Source organism: Trichechus manatus, unplaced genomic scaffold (assembly GCF_000243295.1).
Source record: "Trichechus manatus latirostris isolate Lorelei unplaced genomic scaffold, TriManLat1.0 scaffold00354, whole genome shotgun sequence".
NCBI lineage: Eukaryota > Metazoa > Chordata > Mammalia > Sirenia > Trichechidae > Trichechus > Trichechus manatus.
In genome coordinates this window covers 692,068-699,659 of record NW_004444290.1, presented here as the reverse complement: position 1 = coordinate 699,659, position 7,592 = coordinate 692,068, and positions in this window count along the sequence as shown.

Below are 7,592 nucleotides of genomic sequence, written 5' to 3'. Positions count from 1 at the left end.
AGAAAGAGAACTTTTCCAGAACATCTGTATATATTGGATGTAGGCCACATCCCCAAGGAATCTCCCTTTACATCAGATCACAAAATGGAGGATGATTACATAATAGTGAGAATCATGTCGTAGCCAAGTTGACACATAACATTAACCACCACATTATCTTTTGATGAGCAGATGTTCTCTAATTTTGAAGTCCAGTATATCAATTTTTTCATTTATGATTAGTGCCTTTTGTGTCCTCAGAAATATTTGACTCTCCCAAGACCATGAAGATACCTTCCTATGTTTTCTTCTAGAAGCTCTATAGTTTTAGCGCTTATGTTTAGGTCTATGATTGATCTAAAATACATTTTTGTATTTGGTGTGAGAAAAAGGGTAGAAACTCACTTTTTCCGTACAGTTATCCAGTTGTTCCTGCAACATTTATGCAAAAGAAATTCATTTACCCTTGGATTGCTTTGGTATCTTTCTCAAAAATCAATTGACCATATATTTATGGGTTTGTTTCTAAAATTTGTTTTGTTCCATTGATCCAAGTTGATAACCACAGGGAAATACCATGCTGTCTTCATTAAGCATTTATGTATGTCTTAAACACAGGTAGTATGAGTACTACAACTTTATTCTTATTTTTCAAGGTTGCTTCAGATGCTCAAGCTCCTTTCCAATTTCATCTAAAATTTAGAATCAGCTTAATTTCTATGAAAAAAAAAAAACTTCCAGTAACTTTGATTATGTTGAATCTGCAGATACATTTTGGAATAATACACATCTTAATAAGAGGAGCCCTGGTGGTGCAGTGGTTAAGATCTATGGCTGCTAACCAAAAGGTAGGCAGTTGGAATCCACTAGCCGCTCTTGGAAACCCCACGGAGCAGTTCTGCTCTGTTCTATCTACTTGACAGCAATGGGTTTGGTTTTTTTTTTTTTTTGTAACGATAGTAAGTCTTATAATCTATGAACACAACATGGTTCTCCATTTATTGATTCAGGTCTTTAATTTCTTTCATAGTGCTTTGTAATTTTTCAGTGTAGATTCTGCATATTTTTCATAAAATTATTTCCAGGTATTTTTTGTTTTTCAATTTATTATAAATGGTATTGTTTAATTTCATTTTCTAATTTCTTGTTGTTGGTGTATAGGACTGTCCATTGTCCTCTAGGCACGCCTCTTATCCTCATTTCCCCATCCCGGTACCTGTCATCAACCCTCCAGCCCTAATCCCATTCTGAAGGCCTGTCGTTTTTCCCTAGTTCTCCATCCCCACCCACTCACGGAGAAGCTTCCCAGGAGTGCTCAGAGGGCCCAGAACTGACATGAAGCCCCCTTGGACTTGGCTCAGTGACCTGTCAGCAGCAGCAGGTTGTTCTCAGAATGAGTCAATTTGTCTCACTCACCTCCCATCTCCCTCTCCTCAGTACTCCAGCCCCGCCTTCATCCCTCTCACCCTTCCTCCTAACTGACCAAACTGCTAACCGTTTTCAAGAGGGCCGAGAACTGACATGAAGCCCCACTGAATTTGGTTCAGTGGTTGGGCAACAGCAGTAGGTTGTTCTGCTCCGACTCAGAGTGATTCTGTCTCACACATACTCCCATCCCCCTCTCCTCATTCCTCCGGTCCCGCCCTCAGTCCTCTACCCAAGCCAGCAATCTTTTAACCCCACTCCTAACCCTCCAGCCCCTACAGTCCTTCAGCCCCGTATTCAGTTCTCCAGCCCTGCCCCCATCCTCCAGCCCCGCCCTCAATGCTCCAGCCCAGCCCCCAGTCTTCCAGCCCCGCCCTCAGTGCTCTAACCACACCCTCAGACATACAGCCCCACCTTCAGTTATCCAGACCCACAGTCAGTCATCTGATACGCGCTCAGTCCCCCCTCCCCTGCCCCCCTTCCTCCCCCGTCTTCCAGTACAGTCCTCAGCCCTCCAACCTGGCCCCTACTCCTCTGGCCCCTACTCTTCTTAAGCCCCACCCTCTGTTCTCTAGCCCAGCAACCAGTCCTCCAGCCTTGCCCCCAACCTCCAGCCTCACCCTCAGTCCACCAGCCCCACCCCGCAGGCCTCTAGCCCTGTCCTCAGTTCCATCTCAGCCCTAGTCTCCGGCCCTCAATCGTCCAACCTCAGTCTCCCGGCACCGCCCCCAGTCCTACAGACCTGCCCTCACTCCTCCAGCTCAGTGAGAGTCCCCAGCCCCACCCCGACTCCTCCAGCCCCATCCTAATTACTCCAGCCCCACCCTCAGTGCTCTAACAGTGCCCCTAGTCCTTTTAAGCCTCACACACGATCAATCATTCAGCTCCACCCTTAGTTCTCCAGTCCCACTATCAGTCCTCAACACCGACTCCGACTCCTTTCTTCCAGCTCCGCCGTCAGTCCTTCAGCCCCTCCCTCAGGTCCTACAGCCCCTCGCCCAGTCTTCCAGTCCCGCCCTAAGACCTCCAGCCCTGCCATCACCCTTCCAGCCCCACCCTCAATCCTCCAGCCCTGCTCCCATTCCTGCAGTTCTATACTCATTCTTCCCGTTTAGCTCTCAGTCTTGCAAACTAGCACTCAGTGAGCCAACCTCAGTCCTCCAGCCCTGCGCTCAGTCCTATAGCCCCGCCCCCGTTCCTCATTCCTCCGGCTTAGTTCTCAGACTTCCAATTTTGCCCTGTGTGAGCCAGCGTCAGTCCTCCTGACCCACCCTCAGTCATACAGCCCCGCCCTCAATCCTTCAACACTGCCGCCTTTCTTCTAGTCCAGTCCTTAGTCCCCCAGCCCTATCCTCAGTCCCCTATCCCCACTGTCAGGCCTCAGCACCGCCTCCTTTCTTCCAGCCCACCATCAGTCCTACAGCCCCATCCTCAGACCTCCAGCCCTACCCTCAGTCTTCCAGGCCTGCCCTCGGTTGCCCAGCCCCAGTCATCCCTCTAACACCACCCACTGTCTTCCGGTCCAGTCCTCAGTCCTGCAGTCCTGCGCTGTCTTCTAGCCCAGCCCTCAGTGCTCCAAAACTGCCCTTAGTCCTTTTAACCCCACCCTCAATTCTCCAGCCCCAAGCCAGTCTTCTAACACCGCCACCTTCCTTCCAGTACACAAATGGACCAAAAAGCAACAGCATAATAAACGGAGGAGAAATTGAAGTTGTCAGGGATTTCATGTTACGTGGTTCCACAATCAACGTCCATGGAAGCAGCAGTCAAGAAATCAGACGACACACTACATTCAGAAAATGTGCTGCAAAAGACCTCTTCAAAGTGTTAAAAAGTAAAGATGTCACTTTGAGCACTAAGGTGCACCTGACCCAAGCCATAGTGTTTTCAATTGCCTCATATGCATGTGAAAGCTGGACAATGAATAAGGAAGACCGAAGAAGAATTGCCACCTTTGAACTGTGGTGTTGGCGAAGAATATTGAATATACCATAGACTGCCAAAAGAACGAACAAATCTGTCTTGGAAGAAGTACAAGCAGAATGCTCCTTTGAAGCAAGGATGGTGAGACTTTGTCTCAAGTACTTTAAACATGTTGTCAGGAGGAACCAGTGCCTAGAGAAGGACATCATGCTTGGTAAGGTAGACGGTCAGCAAAAAGGAGGAAGACCCTCCATGAGATGGATTGACACTGCAACAATGGGCTAGAGAAGGACATCATACTTGGTAAAGAAGAGGGTCAGCAAAAAAGGAGGAAGACCCTCAACGAGATGGATTGACGTAGCGGTTGCAACAAAGGGCTCAAGCATAACAACGATTGTGAGGATGACGCAGGATGAGGCAGTGTTTCGTTTTTTGTACATAGGGTCGCTATGAGGCAGAACCGACTTCAAGGCACCTAACAAAAACAATCCTACTGCCAGGGTCCCTCAACTTGGACGTTGGTGTACAGGTTTCTATTTGCATTCCTGCTTTCACTTCTTCCAGATATATGCCTAGGACTGGGGTTGCTAGGTTATATAGTAGTTCTATGTTCAACTTTTTGAGGAACTGCCAAACTGTTCTCCACAGTGGCTGCTGCACCGTTTTACATTCCCACCAGCAGTGGATGAGGGTTCCAATTTCTCCACCACCTGTTGTTTTCTGCCTTTTTGATCACTGCCATTCTAATGGGGGTGAGATGATATCTCATTGTGGTTTTGATTTGCATTTCCCTAATGTCTTAGTCTCGCAGCTCCATGGAAACCTGTCCACCAAGGGTGGCCTGGCTGGTATTTGAAATACTGGTGGCATAGCTTTCAGCATCACAGCAACATGCAAGCCACCACAGTATGACAAACGGACTGCCAAGTGGTAGACTGACAGACTACAGCCTTCAGTATGGATTGCACCTCAATATAAAGAAAACAAATAGCCTCACAAATGGACCAATAAGTAACATCATGATAAAAAGAGAAAATACTGAAGTTGTCAAGGATTTTATTTTACTCAGATCAACAATCAAATGTCCATGGAAGCAGTAGTCAAGAAATCAAATGATTAAAAGCTTGAAAGCAGCCATCCAAGGCACAACAATTATTCTCTACTTGCCTGGAGCAACAGAGGAAGAAGGAGAGTCGGCAACAGGAGGAGGAAATGGAACGTGTGGCTAATTGCCTCCATGAACAACGGATCCTTTGCCATGAGACCAGAAGAACTGGATGGTGCTCGGCTGCCATTTTGATCAAAGATTCTATAAAATAATAAAATAAATAATCTTGATCCAAAGGGGAAAAATGCAGAACAGAATTTCAAATTCTCATGAACTCCAGACTTTCTGGAGCCATGGAGGCTGGATGAACCCCTGAAAATATTGCCCTGAAATAATTTTTAAACTTTAAACCAAAAATATCCCCCGAAGCCTTCTTAAACCAAACAAACCCCACTGCAGTCATCTTGCGCCAGTCTCCTGATTCCTGCCATCTCGAGCCACTGTCTCTCGCTGTCTTCCATGTTACAGTTCCTCTCTCCATCTCTCCACATCCTCCTTTGTCATGGATTGAACTGTGTCCCCCAAAAATATGTGTACTAATTTGGCTAGGTCATGGTTCCCAGTATTGTGTGATTGTCCACCATTTTGTCATCTGAAGTGATTTTCCTATGTGCTGTAAATCCTATCTCTATGATGTTGATGAGGTGGAATTAGTAGCTGTTATGTTAATGAGGCAGGACTCAATCTACAAGTTTGGATGGTGTCTTGAGCCAATCTCTTTTGAGATATAAAAGAGAGAAGCGAGCGGAGAGACAGGAGGACCTCATACCACCAAGAAAGCAGTGCTGGGAGCAGAGCACGCCTCCTTTGGACCCAAGTTTCCTGCACAGAGAAGCTCCTAGACCAGAGGAAGATTGATGACTAGGACCTTCCCCCAGAACCAACAGAGAAAGAAAGCCTTCCCCAAGAGCTGACACCCTGAATTTGAACTTCTAGCCTACTAGACTGTGAGAGAATAAACTTCTGTTTGTTGAAGCCATCCACTTGTGGTATTTCTGTTACAGCAGCCCTAGATGACTAAGACACCCTTTAAGGCTAGCAGGATGGCAAAACTGACCAATCCCCTTGTTAGAGTTCCATACACCTTATTTGCATGGTTCCACCCCCATAAGGGTGCCATGTACCTTATTTACATTATTAGCAAGCTATCCAATCCCCTTGGTGGGCCACAAATGCCTCATTTGCATATTCTCACCCCATCATTTGGTGGGAGTTACAAAACCATGGCAAGAAAGGCCATATAACAGCAATCTGTTGCACTGCAATCGCATTAGGCAAATCTGGTGCAAAAGATCCCTTTAAAATCTTAAAAAACAAAGATGTCACTCTGATGACAAAGGTGTACCTGACCCAAGTTATGGTCTTTTCAATTGCCTCATATGCATGCAAAAATTGGACAATGAAAAAGGAAGACTGAAGAAGAACTGATGCATTTGAACTGTCGTGTTCATGAAGAATATTGAATATACTATGGACTGCCGGAAGAACAAACCAATCTGTTCTGGAAGAAGCACAGCCAGAGTGCTCCTTAGAAGCAAGGATGGCGAGACTCCGTCTCGCTTACTTTGGACATGTTGTCAGGAGGGACCAGTCTCTGGAGAAGGACATCTGTTGCAGCGGCGACGGTAATCGGGACGGCGAAGACAGTAACCCACTGCACAACTCTTACAGAGAAGTGGGGCCAGGAGGGTCACTCTGAGGAGTCGACCCCCACTTCAGTCCCAGGAGTTTATTTTATAGTCAATACAGCAATCAATAAGGCAATTAACAAAACAATGGGCTTTGGGTGCGGGCAAGGGAGAAGGAATTCAGGTAAACAAGTCAATCAGTAAAGGGACAATAGGTTTGGGAAAACACATCCGGACAAGTCTCGACATGTTGGAGACAAGTCTCAACATGCTGTGCAGCATAAAGGCCTGTGGGGGCTGCAGTTGTCAATAGTGCAGCCATGTTTAAATGGCATGTATCCCCACAGACATCATGCCTGATAAAGTAGAGGGTCAACATAAAAGAAGACGCCCCTCAATGAGATGGATTGACACAGTGGCTGCAACAATGGGCTAAAACACAGCAATGATTGTGAGGATGGCGCAGGACCGGGCAGTGTTTCAGCGTTTCATTCTGTTATACATACGGGTAGCTATGAGATGTAGCCAACTTGACTAACAACAAGGATACCAAGGGCTAATGACATTGAGTATCTTTTCTTGTGCTTGTTGACCATTTGAATATCCTCTTTGGTAAAATGCCCTGTTCAAGCCCTTTACCCTTTTTTGATTGGGTTGTCTATTTTGTTAAGTTGTACACAGTTAGATTTTAATAAATGTTAGTCAGTATTATTATTGGAGCCCTGGTGGTGCAGTGGTTCAGAGCCAAGACTGCTAACCAAAAGGTCAACAGCTGGAATCCACCAGCCACTCATTGGAAACCCTATGAGGCAGTTCTACTCTGTCCTATGGGGTCCCTCTAACTCAGACTCGACAGCAACGAGTTTTTATTATTATTACATATATGTGTCCCCACTAAGGAAGGGGACAGACATTTATCCCTTATTCATAGATGGTGAGGCTCATGGTAGACTTTGTGTGAGTGGGTGAAGGGCTCCTCGGGAAGCACTCCAGGGAAAGCAAAGGCAGGAACAAAGCATGGTGGTTAGCTGTCAGCAAAGACATCCAAGAATAATTCCTTGTTTTCAAAGAATGAAACACTTGCTTTGAAAGTGTTGTAGCATAGGACGATGTTGGAGAAGTTTGTGGGCCTAGAAGTGTAGGTCGAATTCTCAGGATTTTATAGCTAATGAAGTTTGAAAACCTTTGAATTGGCGTGATGAGATTCTGAACAAAGGCTGTTTTCGGGAAAGGTTGGTGCGAGGCGGAGAGTATTGACTAGAATCAGGCCACTGACTATACTCCATAAGACACAAAGCAAGGCCCCGCGATGGAGCAGGAAGCTCCTCGGCTGGTGAGAACCGAAAGGCGCAGAGGCCAAACCTCCGTGGTAAGCGTCTAGGTCCCAAGTTAGATCGTTTCCGAGAGGAAGCAGCGTCGCTCGCGATGCCATTCTGGAAGGTCCTGCCTGTTCTAGGGTGAAGTGGAGTCCACTTCGGTTCCCGATTCCCGGGCCCTCTAGCGCTACCCACCCAAGAAAATTCCCGAGA